Below are 16,180 nucleotides of genomic sequence, written 5' to 3'. Positions count from 1 at the left end.
ATAGGTGTAGAAGATGAAATTATGTGTTTAGAGGTGGAAGAGGGGGATTTGGAAGCAAAATGGACTTGGGCTTGAGATAGGACGAGTAAGTTGTACCTTGATTTGTGCAAGTGATCTCAAGAGTGATTTTAGACATGGCTAAGGGGGTTATGTTTCTTAGTTAAGGTGGGTGAGGTGGATTAGTTGACTGGGTGATGTGGCTAGTGGGTGAATTTGTTAGAAAAAAGGTTGGTGGAAGAGTTTCATTAAATAAATAATTTACTTTAAATGGGAATTATTGGTGCATGGGTTGAGTTTGGCTAATTGTTGGTTTAGGGGTGAGTTTGAAGTTGGAGGGACTTAATTAATGAAATTAATTAAATAGATAGGGGATTTGAGATTAAATTAAATAGCTTATGTATTTATTTAGTTTAATAGAGGAAAGGGGGATTTGATTAATACATAAGACCATTGGTTATCTTTTAATTTATTAATCAATCTATTATTAATAATTAAATTAGGGGATAACATCAAAATAATTTAATATTTAACATTTAATTAAAATATGCCTTAGAAGGTTACTAAATGTGATTACATATTTTTTTGATCAGATTTAGGTGTGTATCTTAGGCACTTGCAGAAGCATTGAAACATGGTGCATAAGCATTGAGACTCTTTGCAAAAGAGTTCTTTCGCCTATAAATACAAAAATTTGAAAAATGTGATAAATCTGAAGATGTGGAGCTAAAAATTGGCCATAGCCACATGATGATTGTTATAAATCTATGTGCTAAATATGGCCTAATGCAATGGAAACACACTTTAAAAGTCATTACATGCATGATTGATTCACAAATGGATATGTACAATTCCATCATGAATAACCTAAGAAATCTGACATGTTTCCTTCTATTTGACAAGAGTATGGTGCTCTCAGAACTAAAAGCTTCCATGACTTTTAGGCTCTGCTAGAACGAATGATTTAAATGCATGCGACTAGTCTATGTTTTTTGTGTATTTTCAATGCAAGTAAGAATCAAGCTAATCTAAATGAACAAATGTTAATCTAGATGAATAAATAGATTATGGCAACTAGGAACAATGCAAATTAATCTAATTGATAAACAATGCTAACAATGAATGACAAATAATGAGCAAATATCTATGCAATCTTAGCACAAATTTTGTAGAGGTTTCAACACTCATAATTTGCACCTTACAAATAAAAGCAAGAGACCTCCTTTTATAGAAACCCAAACATATCAATGGTCTAGATTGAATCTAATGAATAGTTGAGATCAATTTCAAGTTGTGTTTAGAATCAACAACTTTCATTTTACTAAGAGTTAACTTTCCTGATTTTGGAGTGAGTGTTTGTGTTTACTTTCCTTCTTCAGGTTACTTTTTCCTTTTCAACTCAAGATATGATTTTCTCAAATTTGGAAAATCATTTAAATATTATCTAATTTTAAGTTCATTTCTCAATTATTGAATATTTAAATTCAAATAATTGATAATTTAAGAATTTTAATTCAATTAAATCAATAAATTCCTTTTTTTCATGTGTAATTGGAAAAACGGGATTAATTTAATTAAAGTTCTAGGAATTTAGACTAAATTAATTAATTGAGGGGGTTTAATAACCAATTTTAATTCAATACTTAGGAATTCATCAATGCTTAAAGTTTTTATTGAAAATTGTTGATTTTATACAACTAATACTTAGATCGAGTAAAGAAAATAGAATTAGACATGCCTAATGAGTTAGGACTTTATTGATTGGTTTTTGAGATTAGTATCAAATTGGTTTAGGAGACCAATTTTAAGGTATTCCAAGACCAAGATAGAAATATATATTAATATGCTTCTAGCAACCAATGATATCCATGAATTTTGGGCTAAGCTAGCTTTAACATTAAAATAGTATAATATACTTTGAGTGATTGATATATTAATCAAAGGCCACAACATAGTCATTAAGGTCATTCTTCCACTTTTTAGCTACAATACTAGAGAAAATCCCAAAGAAAATAGAATTTCATCCATAATATGTTGATGAGTTTCAACAAGCAAGGAGAAAGCAACCTTAGCCCATTTTATGACACTATGATCACAAAGCTTTTATAGTTTCTTCTAGAGCTTCCACCACAAGAATAAAAAGTTAAGGAGATAAAGGTTAACCTAGTTTCAAGCCCCTCACATAGGAAAAATATCCTTTACGAGAGTAATTCACCAAAAAATAAGAAACCAGTGAAGCAAACCTCTAAAATTTTCAAAAAAATGCCTCTAAAACAAAAATTTGTGAGGACCTTTATCATAAAAGGCCATAAAAATCTATCACGGGTCTTAGAGATATCAATTTTAAAGATTGAATACATGACTTTTTGTTGTAGTTCATAAAATGTAATAATTCCCAAGCAATGAACACAATATCCATTATATGCCTTCCTTGAGAAAGCCCTTATTGATTTTGGGAAAGCAACTCATCTGGGACAACTTCAAGTCTTATAGTCACACATTTGGAAAGAGAATTATAGATCGTACAATGAACAAACTAGAGATATAATTTAGATCTTGATCTACATGTCTATGTCATATTATATCCCTATATTATTTCTAAGAGATAAAACTTCAAAGTTGCAGTTTTAATATTTGAAATATACATGAAAGATGTATGTATGCATTTAGTGATCAAATTACACTTACCAACAATATGGTGATGCTTCAAATGACCAAATTGATTATGCTAAAGTTATTGCATCCCATATAAGTCAACTACAAATAAATAGATGCAAGCATTAAGCACATGTGATAAATACATAAATGAACTATGCTAAATTAAACTTATTGTAAATAATAGTGAATCCTTGTGAAGGTGCTCTAATCACTAATAAATCAAGAAGAAAAATAATTAACTTGTTTGACCCAAAATGCGTGATTGGTAGGTAAAAAGTAAGTTAGTTAAAAGAATTGGAATGCATAATATATTGTGAAATTATCATTACTTAATTTAATGCATTTCCCCATCACTTCCAATGATGAATCATCACCCACAAAAAATATCTAAATTAAATATTTTACAAAAGTCACATTACAAATAAATTAAAAGTAACATTTTCCATAACTTTTCCTGTCTATAGTAATAATTTTGGGATTAAAAGAGTCCAATGTGTAGAAGTTGAGAAAACCAACTTCACAGATCGCCAAGAACACCTGCATGCAAATAACGTATACTGAAGAGAAACCAGAAAAAATGAAAAAGAAGAGCTTGGAAAATCTCAATGATGTGAGAAAAATTGTATTCCAAGTTATGAAAACAAAAAGTATAAAAGTTCAACCTTAAAGGTAAACAAAACCCTAAAGGAAAAGAAAACTAGGTTTGCGCATTATAATTAATAAAAAATATTAATTATATGCACCTAAGAGTAAGCTTAAGTAACTAGAGTAATTAATAAGTGTAAACAAATAATTACTCTAACACCCCCCCCCCCGCTCTAGCGAAGCTCAGGAGGTAAGCTAACCTAGCACAACTTTGAAAATAGGAAAAATGGTACTAGCAACAAGGCCTGATCAAGTACCCAATACAAGGAAATCTCTGTAAACCAGAGATAGGAGAAAACCCAGTGGGCAAAACTCCTCTCCAAAAAGAGATGAAAAAAAACAAAAAGAAATGGCTCAGGAGACTCTCAAAACCATAAGTACAACCAATCCCCCCATGAGAGAGGAAAGAGACACCAAAGCCCCCTCAGAATGATGAAGCCCCTATACAAAAGGTTGAACCAATGGAACTCCAATACGGAAGAAACAAGGGCAAAGAACATGGAAACCCTTGAATGACTGGAAGGCCTAACTGATGCTCAAATGAGAAAACATGAGGATCAGGAAAGGGAATCCCCAATGTAGGTGTGTTGACACTATCATGAAGGAGGAGATGAATGTCCTCTGTAGAATCCTCAACAAGTGCACTTGGAGGCTCGATGAAAGGAACTGGAGGTTCAAGCAGAGCTGAAGAAGAATCATGCTAAAGAGAAAAGACCTCAATTGGATGTGGTGTGGTAGTCAAAATATGAATCTCGGGAACAATACAAAGGTTCAAGTTCCTGACTACACCACATGATGCTCTTGTGAAAGAGGAGAGTTGTGCTTCGATAGTGGAGATGGTGGACCAAAGTGTGAGAAGGTGTAGAGACGGGTGCTATGATCAACTGTCCCTGTAGCAATAAAGCCTCCTATTGCATTATCTTGAATGAAGACTGAATCTATAGTGAACTCAACTGTCTTCCTAATCCACTGTGTTTAATTTGAGAAATTGAGAGAAGGTTTGCAAACAGAGATGGAACATACAATACATCGTTGATTATGCCATCATAAATGTGAACTAAAACTTTCCCGCAAACTGTTAGGGCAATGTTATTCCCCATGAGAATATGAGGAATGGGAGAAGCCTCAATAGAGGATAAGACCCCTTGAGAAGATGTCATATGGTGAGAAGCCCCTGAATTCAGTATCCAAGGGACCTAGGAAAGGGATGCAATGGAAGCCCATAATGCATGACCCTGTCCAAAATCTAGTGTAGATGACAAAGAGATGGAAGAAGACTAAAAGGCAGACCCCTATGAGGTAAAAGAGGATGGAGAGGATACAATGCTCTTCTAAAGAAGAGCTTGCAAATCTGCAATTTATTTCTCATAGCCATCACATCTCTTCTAAAAACAATGTGACTCATCATGAGGTCCCTACTGACAATAGGAACAGGTAGGAGTCTCAGTCTTCTTTTTCTCCTTCTTAGAAGAAGATGATGAACCAGTAGAGTGTTGAGAAGAGGAATCTGATGTCTGCTTCGACTTCTACTTCTGTGTATCCTAAGGTGACTTGGCAAGCAATGCCTATGACTATGAACCTATAAGTGAATCCATCTGAGTGAGTTTGGACTGCTCACGAGTTAACCTGTCATAGAATGTCTCAAAAGAGGGCATAACATGTTGTGCACCTAGAGCATCCATAATGGAGTATAAGGTAGAAGTGAAAATATGATAAGGACCTCGAAGCTTGGAGAGTATCAGAAAGATACACTCATCCTCTGACTTTGTCTTTCCAGCAACCTGTAACATAGATCGAAGAGACTTGAATTTCATCAAGAAGTCCTCAATGTTGGTGAATGATTCAAGAACCAAGGAGGTAAACTCTACATGTATCTATAGAACCCTAAATTGATTCATTGTGCCAAACAAGGTGGAAAACTTGTCCCACATAGCCCTGGGTGTAGTCAAACCATCCAGGTGAAACAGTAACCCATCTGAAATATTCATTGCAATGAGGCACATTGGCTCGTCCATCTTATTGTGCTGCATAAGAAGCTCATAAGGCCTCTGTAGAACTGACTAAGCCACATCAAGACATGACCATAACCCCTTTGCCATAAGCAATATGGTCATATGTCCTTTCCATGTATGGTAGTTGTGTGGTGTAAGGCAGGCGAGATAAGAGTCTGCCATTGAGAGAAGAAGACGGAAGTAGAAAGGTCTTATTCTGAATTAAATTACAGAAAAGAAAATGCACCCCCAAACCCCAACCCCCCGCCCTGCCCCCCACAACAAATAATGATATATCTCAAATACAAAAGAAAACAACTATAGAAAGCATAAAACTAAGAAAAGAACCTAGATTTCGGATATAGAGAAGAAGGAAACAGAAACCTCTACTTCAATGCAAAAATTAGGAGCTCAAACAAAATTAGAATAAAAATAAACAAGCACCACTATCACTTTCTCTGAACCAGCTTTCCATTACTTCTTTCGAATTAGAAAAATACCTCTGTATGCTCAAGTTATGGCCAAAAAACCAACTGTAGGTCCAAAAGAAGAGCTCAATGGAAAATTACAGACTCGGGAAAAAAATTTGATGGTCGTACAACCGTCAAGAGGATACCACCAGAAAATAATCCAGATGCTAGTTTGTTAACGTCAGCAACCAAAAAATGACGTTAGCACACTAGAAAGTGATGTCAACAAGCTAAGCAGGGGTGATGATATCAGCCTGTTGTAAAGTAACGTCACATCAAGTAATGTTGACATGTCACCAATAATTGTTGACATGTGACGTCAGGGAGTGACATCACGCCGAGGTGGCGACAGGCAGCAGTGCCGCCGGCAATGGTGGCACCTGAGAAGAAAACCCAGCATCGCATTAGCTGCTCCATTGGTGGGGGTGGTGGGCGGGTGGACCATCAACAATGACTGAGTGGTGGTGTCGTTGCGGTGGCGTGGCCAGCTGCGACGGCGCCTACGCTACACGCGGGTGGCTTGGTGATGGCCCCATGGTGGTGTGGTGGCGACGCAGTGGCATTGCTACTGCGTTTTTTTTTTTTTTTTTTTTTCCCTTGCCAAAAATGTATGTATAGTCCATACCACTGGTCTGTGGGGGGCTAAAAGAATCTCCAGATGCCATAGAAGCCAAAATTGAAAAGTTTTATATGATTTTTTACTATACCAAGCCTTCTAAGCGCAATGGTAGTGTCCGTTTAGGCCCAAAGTGCCCCAAAAAATTGCCCTTCTCCCTATTGAAGAAAAAAACCTTGAAAAAGTTGGGGTTTCTATCTCTGAACCGTGGCTTCGAGAATCTTTAGACCAAGAAGCAACAGGGAAGCTCTGATACCATGTAGTAGTTGAGAAAACCAACTTCACAGATTGCCAAGAACACATGCATGCAAATAACCTATACTAAAGAGGAACCAAAAAATGAAATAGTAGAACTTGAAAAATCTCAACGGTGTTAGATCAAAATTGTATTCCAAGTTATGAAAACAAAAAGTATAAAAGTTTAACCTTAAAGGTGAACAAAACCCTAAAGCGAAAGAAAACTAAGTTTGCGCATTATAATTAATATAAAATATTAATTATATGCACCTAAGAGTAAGCTTAAGTAACTAGAGTAATTAATAAATGTAAACAAATAATTACTCTAACACAATGTGTGGGATGTTTGTGGTTGGTGTCTTTCCTAATTATTTTTACCCTTGGATGCCTTAGAAACTTTAAACCTTGTGGGAAGTTGATAAAATATGATGCATTCTTCTATGATACATATACATGAAATTATCCTACTCATTCATCAGTAATTTTAAAAATTATTATAAATTACAAAATGGGAAGTTGATAAAATATGATGCATTCTTCTATGTTACATATGCATGAAATTATCCTACTCATTCATCGGTAATTTTTAAAATTATTATAAATTACAAGGATTTGAATTTTTTATCTAATGAATGCTTATAATAAGGAAGCTAGGGTAACACTTTCTAATTCAAAATAAAAATAATGCAATCCATTCAAAACTGACAATGAATCAAGTCAGTTTAAATTGAAAGTTAGATATGAAATCTTGAATCATGCTAACATTTTATCAAATGAATTTTATCAACTCATTGTTCAATTGGTGAACTCTTACAAATCTATTTTCCTAAACAAATATGAAAAATAAATCTCAAGTTGTATTAGATGTTAAGAACACTACACCATTATCATTATGTTTTCTATATTTTGTTGAAATACCATGTATAGATAATACGTTGTAGAGTAATCATTTGTATTATTCTTTCTTAAAACTTGTCAATGTAAATAGAATTTTATAAAAGGTATAACGATATTTCTATTGTCATTAATATTTAGTATATATTAAATGAGTGAAAAATATATAATAACTTATTACCTTGTGTACAATATGTCTTAACTTCTTTGAGAATATCTAATGTATCACATTATTGGAGTGAAGATGAATGTAGCTAAATATTTTTTTAACAAAAATCATACACCACTATGTGAATATAGAATTGGTAGTGTAAAAATGAAAGAATATGAAAAGAGACATGTTCTATTCATGCATTGGAAGTCTTATTTATTAGTTTTTTAATTATTATTTTGTATTTAAAAATTGATTGTGCATCAATATTGTGCTTAGATGTTCAAAAAGAAAATGCAACACATCTTCTCCACTTGAATTGTAAATTCCACTGTATATATATCCTAAAAACACATTGTAAGAATAAATAGATAGCCTCAAACATTTTTTAAAATGTATTAAAGAACTTAAAAGTATTTTGTATGAAAAAAGTTGAATATCTAATACTATTTGGAAATTAAAAATAAAAAATAACAATTCAAAACATGTCAATTTAAGTGAACGCAAATATTCCTCATACTAAGATTTTTGAAAAGAAAAGGGCTTATGGTCCTACCACAATAAACAACCAAAGTGGCTTAGTACTTGCCTTTAAGTTTTAGTATAAACTTAATTTTAATTTAATATTTTATAATAATATATTACATATTTAAAGTAATAAAAGTATTATATAGTTATGGTTATGATAATTATAATAATAAATATATTATTATTATTATATAAATAATTATCAATTGTTAATTATAAAGTATAATTAATTTTAATCTTAATTTTATTTCTTTTATAAATATGTTTATTGATATATATAGATGTTAGTATTAAATTATAAAGAAATTATAAGATCAAGATAATAATATTTTTATAATATAATAATATAAAATAATATTTCTTAAGATTTATTGTTTTAACATTTTAATTGAATGACAATAATTACATTTTAAAAAATATAATCCTAGAAGTATAAAAATCTAAATTAAATTAGTACATTTAAAATTATTTAACATTAATAAATATTAATAAAAAACATCTCTTTCAAAAAATATCTTTTAAAAAGTATGATGATTTTAAATATATGAATTCACTAAAATCAATTCGCCTAATCAAATTATAGAAAAAAAAATTGAAAAAATTATAAAGTTAAAAATCTTGCATCTATATTGTATATAATTTATAATTTTATAATAAAACTTATAAATGATTATTTTAACGGTAGAAATGAAAAAAATTTAATCACTACTTAGCATGAAATGTAAAAAGTGTCACAATAGTACTTAGCCTATAGACAAGTACTAATAAAAAGCCTTATATATTTTTAGTTAAAAAATATTTTCAAATAAATTCAATATCTAATAATATTATTATTTAGTAATAAAAAACAAAACATTGCAATTCGAGAGAAGGTGAGTATTGCTCCTATGCCATTTTTGAAGAAGGTGACTTTTGAAATTTACCTCTTTTTTGGATCAACTTGGACTAGATGTAGCAGACAAGATCATTCTATGGTTATACTCATTGTTGAACCCCACATTAGAAGAGGAATTTAGAGTAAAAACACTGCAATTGTTTATACTTGTCCAGATGCTTCCTCGTTCCAATAAGTGATCTTCCACTCACATGCAATTATCTTTTTTCAGTCATCACAGGCCCTCTTTTTTCTTTCTTCCACATACTTTCCTGTATGAAAAGGTAAACCCATTCTTCTGTATTCTTTCCTCTCGGATTCCATGTTTCTTCCACTAAGTACTCGCTTTACTAATTCGATCTCTACTTAATTTAATTCTTGTTTTCCCTTCTCCAACACACAACTCTGTTCTTGCCCTGGCTGGAAGCCCTATCTTTCTACCCTTGTATTATTTATTTTCTCTGTGTTCAATTGAATTGAATACCATGGCATCAACATCTGTTGCCTCTACTCCAACAGAGAGGGAGCTTGAAAACACTTGTCAAGAAGTGGCACCATCTTCTTCATATCCTTCTTCTCTGTCATCTTCTAGAAGCTTGTTTTCATGCTGCTTAGATTGGGTCTCTTCCTTTGTTCCATGCCGCTCAATGGAATCAAATTGCATGGCATCTACTTCAGTTACAACTGGCCGTATAATAGAGAATCAAGTTGCTTTCCATGAAATCTCACCATATTCATCTACACCTTCAACGCCCATCCAAAAGCCCTCTTTTGATTTTTTCATCAATCACCGTCAGCCAGATATTAAAACAACATTAGCCAACAAAATCTATGATATTCTTGATAACATGACAGTCACGTCACTTTTGGATTCAGAGGAACTGGAGTATGGCGATTTCTCGCCTAAAACTATAGAGCAACAATCCGCAGTGCCACACTGCATATAGCAATCTTCTCAGAGAGGTATGCAGAATCGGCTTGGTGTTTAGAAGAGCTATCATTGATGCTCAAAACTAGCACCAAAATTGTTCCCCTTTTCTACTATGTAGAGCCTTCTAATCTTAGATACGTAGCTCAAGGGAAAGGAAAGTATGTTGTTGCCTTTAAGAAGCATGAAGAGAAGTGCAGATATAAATCAAAAAGGCTTCATGAATGGAAAAAAGCAATCTCTAATGCCTCATTATACATCGGCCAAATCAATGGAAATAATAAGTATCACACATTTGATCTCTCTATCTGTAACAAAATGTTTTTTTTTTTATGACCATGATATTTTACTTTTGGCATAGTCATTTGTGCACCTTTTTTTATTATTGAATATTTTTTGTCTTTGCCCAATCATGAGATGTGGTTGTTCAAGAACATTGAGAATACTGTGTTGAAAGAGCTACGCATTGCGCCCTTAAAAGTTACAAAACATCCAGTAGGTATGAGGGAAACAGCGGACTTTGAGAACACACTCCAACTATTGAAATATTAATTGCATATAGTTGTTTTCCCCTAGAGCCAAACGCCCACCTACTACCTAACGGATTGCAAAACGTTCAGAAAATTTAATGCATGGTAGGTGAGTTTTTTTTCGAATTTGAAAAGAGGGGGAAAACATTTTTGAAGACAAAAGGAATGTTTTAGATTCATTAAAAAAAAAAAAGTTCAACAGATCAAAAGAGTAGAGCAAAGCAGAGAAGGAAGAAGAAAGAAGTTGATCAGCAAATCCAGTCGTCAAAGTGCAAAGAAAGAAGAAAATTCATTTCGTGCTTGCAGTTGCACGTGTTTCTTCTCCGATCATTCTATAAGTTAGTTGTTTGTTGAATTTGTCCTGTGAAGTAGTGATTGCTCTAGGCACTATTGTATGCAGCCATTAGAGCTGCAAGTTTAAAGTTTGAAGTTTGAAGTTTTACTAGTTTGAAAATTCTAGGGTTATTTTAGGGTTTTTAGTTGTAGCCAAATGCTCCCAAATTTTGCAATAGTTTGAATCAAAGTTGAATAGAAAGCAAGTAGGCATACCTGAATCTATTGCTCTTTCTCTATTTGTTGCATTTGAGGAATTTATTGTTAAAAGCTTCAAGCTTTGGCTCTCTGGTTTTAATGGTGGAAACATTCACGTTGAAAATCTGTCTGAGTTATAACTTTGGAGTTTAAACCAAGCTCACTTGGCATCCATTTGTGTCAAGTTGCCCTTCGAGTGTCGAGTCCACTCGGCATCTTCTTGTGCCGACCTGGCTCAGCACCCTCTCCTGTCACTCGGGATCTATTGGTGCCGAGCAAAATTGTTACTCAGCACCTTCACTCCGAGCAAAACTAGCACTCAGCCATAATTGTTGCCGAGCAATTTTTTGAGTTGTGATTTATTTTTCCCACCAACTTACCCAAAGTGATCAAGATGTACAGATTGTGGGTATTTGGGGCATGGGAGGCTTGGACAAAACTACGCTTGCTAAAGAATTATACATCCAAAAATCATCATCTATGGAGAGGTGTTGTTTTGTTTTTTATATTAGAGAAGCTCAAGGTGCATTGGAGAACATGCAGAGTCAACTGGACTGAAAAGCTTTGGTGTGAAAGAACCAATTGATAATATAGAGCAAGGTAAGGCAATTATTGCAAGGTATTTGAGATCTTTTAGGGTGCTCATTGTGATGGATGATGCGGATCATGTAGATCAATTTGATGCACTCTTACCTGTAAGAGATAATCTTGAAAGGGGTACTCTTATTATTCTTACAATACGAGAATGTGAAGTACTTATCTCTTGCAACATACAATCTATATATAAAATGAAAAAACTAAATCCATTTAATGCAAAGCAACTATTTTGTTGGAATGCATTCTTACATCCCTCACCCATCTGCGGATTTGAGAAGCTTGTTGAAAAATTCATACAGGCTTGTCATGGATTTCCCTTATCTCTCCAAGTACTTGGAGGACAGATATGTGGGAGGTCAAACAAACAATATTGGGAATCTTTGCTTCATAAGATCTCAAGAATATTGTCTAATGATATTAAAGACAAACTCAAAATAAGTTATAATGCTCTTATGATGAAGAAAAGGAGGCATTCCTTGATACGGCATGTTTTTTTCTTGGAGAAGAGAGAAGCTCCACAATTGAAATTTGGGATGGATCAGAGTGGAATGGCCTATACACTTTAGAAAAGCTTCTAAATAAGTGTTTGATAGAAGTTGATGCTGATAATCACATAAGAATGCATGACCACTTAAGAGATTTAGGAAGGGAAATTGCAAATCAGCATTAAATGTTTTTATGCCCTTCTCATTGGAAATGTGCTGCAGGCTCCCCTGCAGTTGAGAGAGTTGTTGTTTCCGATTGCTATAGATTCCGAAGATTCCCGAGCTCGATAGGGCGTCTAAGTGAGTTGAGATAGATAGTAATAAAGGGGAGCAGGCAAATAGATAGGCTTCTAGAAGAGTTTTGTCGTTTGCAATTATTAGACAGTCTTCCAGATGAGCTTTGTCGTTTGCAGTTATTAGAGCACCTCCAATTATCTGAGTGTAGAATGTTATCATCACTGCCAAGTACGTTCGGCAATTTGATAAATCTGCAGCATTTAGATTTGTTGTATTGCACCAACTTAAGGAGATTACCCGTTTCTTTTAAGAACTTGATTTCTTTGAAATATCTCAAATTCACAGGCTGTGGAAAGCTGATGCTGATGAAATATCTCAAATTCACAGGCAGTGAGAGAAGAGCAAAGACTAGGGAAGGAGGCATTATTGCCACTTTTACAAAGCATTTGTTGTTAATATTAATTTTATTTTCAGGGGGAAACTCTGAAGTTAGTATGTAAACAAAGGCTGTGTAAGCAGCTCTAGTTCCTGCCTGTCGTATATAATATTATAAACTCAACTATTGGTGTCTGCTTTGGTATACAGGTTTAGTGGTTTCAGAATCACTTCAAGTAGAAGATGGCTTGTGATCAAAATCAAAATAGACATCTACACAGAAGTAAATTTTTAAGCTAAATTGAGTGTGATAGAGCAAATCAAATCATAAATCTTATTTATGAGACTATACTTCGTCAGGCGCTGCAATATTGTAGAGCTATTTGAAGTCATGCCAAGCAAAATGAATGAAAATATGTTTATTAATGGAATCTGTAATAGGCTAGAATTACTACCGTGCGCACTCTCATACAAGCGCAACAAGTGCAACAGTGTTAATTATCTGTATGTTTATGTTCTATAGTTACAAATCTGTATGAAACCATTACAAAGTTGAATTACAATAATTATTACACATCAACCTAGATGTTGAAATGAATGTCATATGATTTTTCATTTTTGAATGTATTTATTTTGTCTACCAAATCAAGAATTTTGTGGAAAAAGATCAGGATCCTATAATGTCTAAGTATCCACGATGAGAGCAAATTAACCTTTTACAAACAAAAGTACCATATTCTGCTGGTACTTGGCAGAGCTTCACAATAAAAAACACTCGACAATTTGAATGGAAATGTACTGCCAGCACTTGGCAGGAACTTCACAATAAAAAAAATCCTTGATTATTTAACTGGAAATGTACTAAAAAAATTCGGGAAACCCATCTAACTCAAGCTCTGAAGTACAAGGGATGCATCAAACAAATGAGGTCGAATCAAACAGCAATGAAGGCTGCCTAATTTTTGCACATAAAGCTCCAAGTCTGGCCCTTACTAAAGTCAATATTAGCACTTGTTCCCGCAATGAAACTATTATATTATTTGAAACCTTATTGGTCAGATAACATGCCACTAATTCATCGTTTGTTGGATTCGAAGGCTCCATGATACTAATTTCAGGTTATTCTAGCTTTAACCCCTCCTGCAAAATCTTCCTAGCTATGGTAGGAGGGCCAAGATCAAGCACATTGAGACAAAGCATAATGATGAAGAACAAGCTTCAAAGTTTCATGAACACTATCTCAAATTAATTAGTTTCCATATGTATTTGTTTGATGGAATTTCTTGCAAGTATTTGTTTTTAACGAAGCATCTTTGACATTTGAAATATCAGAACTTATAGAACAGTCCTTGCAAAACTGCTGCTTGACAAAATTCTTCACAAACCTATTGAGTTTGAGTTTTTGAGGCAAAATTTGGTACGGAACATGACATCTCTCTAGACCTGTAACCTTACAGATACTGTGCTATTCAACATATCCCACGAGTCAAATGTATGCTCTTGACAGTATGTTTCTTGGATTAAAATTAAATGCCTTTGGTCAATATTGCTTCAAGAATAACTGAGCCTTGATGAGTCGTGACTTCTAGAAGGCATAATCATTGAAAATGAACTACCTTAATGGTTACCAAAGGTTGCGCAGTAAGCTCTCTCACATGGTATTGAATTTGATAAACATGAAATGAGAACTGAAAGCAAGTTCTTTCAAATTTGAATCCAATAAAGTGAATTTGTTAATACCAGTGCTCCTTATAATGAATCTCATTTGAAAATTTGAAAATATAGATATACTTAAAGAATAAATAGAAAGCTTCAATCATATTTATAAAAATATGCAAAATTAAATGGAGAACCCTATGCATTTTGTATTGAAAACAAGAGTAAATTAATAAACAATAAAGAATAAAAAACACAACACTGGTTTAAGTGAAAGTGTGCATTGCTCTTACTAACATTTTCAAAAGGAAAGGGACTTCTTTACCAACAGGAACTTGTGTTCTTGCTCCTAATCTTGATCGGAAGTAGTCTCTACTGGAATTTCTTTCAGATTAGCTTGGATTGGATCACCCTATATAATTTACAGAGGAGTGCTGGCAACTGTTATGAATGCTATTTATTTATTTCATAAATAGTAAAGACCATTGAAGATCCAATTCATGTCCAAACTGCACTTTGAACCCTACATTTGAGAAGAGCCAAATGCTTCTCAGCATCAACGGGCTCCAATTGTTACACCAGTTTGCCTGCCTGCTAAAATCAAATCAGTGACTTCCTTCCCTCTTCCACACATTCGTTCCACTCAACACCAAACTATCTGGATCATACAATATGGAAAATAACTTGGAAGAACTATGGGAGGTTGAGAGTGATGTAAGTAGTCTTTAATTTTTGATCTATTAAATATATAGTTCAAATGTTTTTATAATAATTAGGTGTAGAATGTTTTATGCCACTCTGATTGGAAATGTGTTCACGCTCCCGTGAAGTTGAGAGAGCTGGTGATTTCTTATTGCTTGGAAATCTTAGGGTGTCTCAATGAGTTGCAAAGATAGTTTAATAATTTTGAACTTGCTCATAACTGATTATATAACACTTAATTTAATATAGTTTAGGATCACCATTAATTATGAAGTAATATGTTTACTACATTTTGTAGAATCGAATTCCCCCTCTTCTTGATAATTTCTTTCAAATCGTATCATGGGCCATTTCTGAATAATAATAATGCTTTGTTTTGTTTTCCATTGTGACGAACTTCTGTTTTTTAAGACGCAGCACATTGCCAACTGTGTAATATGAGATTTCTTTTGAATAATCTTACACCACTTTTCTGCTAATAAAACTAAATGAATAATATTTTTATATTATGCAAATCTTGGTCATTTCGCTAATGATCTGTTAGTTGAAAGTGTGTTGCTTGCTGCTGTATGACAGTGTATACCTGTGACCAGTATGAGGTCTTTGTCTTTTCCTTCAATCTCTGACAAGCAAGTAGTCATTCTTGTTTCTAAACAGCCTTGCATTATTTTAGATTCTCTCTGTTTACGAGACCTTATAAGAATGAGGGATGTCGGTTTCCTAACATTATATTCGCTCAAACTTGAAATTATTAGTCGACTGTTACCTTCAACTTGAAGATCTGGTTCCTGTTAATATTTTACACAAAGTTTTACATAGCTGCTGAATTTATGTGGCTTGCTTGTAACTTGGCAAATTTTGGTCTGGGAACTTTATACGCAAGTATTCTAATCCTGTCTTTTTTAAGGTGTGGACTTCCGTGGAATGCTCACGTCTATGATGTTGGTCACACTTGATTCCATATGAAGGCCTTTACATATGTAACATTATTGCTTAAAGTCCTTTTATTTTATGTGATGTTTATTGGGAGAGTGGCTCATTGCAGTTCTGGTGAAGTTAAAGTCTTTTTCTCAATGCA

At 33.6% G+C, this 16,180-nt stretch overlaps 1 pseudogene; it reads left to right on the top strand.

The window, feature by feature from the left end:
* LOC149579628 (uncharacterized) overlaps positions 1–6,215 on the top strand; it is a 119,068-nt pseudogene extending 112,853 nt beyond the window's left edge.
* The last annotated feature ends 9,965 nt before the right edge of the window (positions 6,216–16,180 follow it).

The sequence above is a fragment of the Cupressus sempervirens genome, chromosome 1 (assembly GCF_028749045.1).
Source record: "Cupressus sempervirens isolate cs-2001-9-10 chromosome 1, ASM2874904v1, whole genome shotgun sequence".
Taxonomy (NCBI): domain Eukaryota; kingdom Viridiplantae; phylum Streptophyta; class Pinopsida; order Cupressales; family Cupressaceae; genus Cupressus; species Cupressus sempervirens.
Note: the sequence above shows the minus strand (reverse complement) of the source record. Positions and strands in the feature narration are given on the sequence as shown.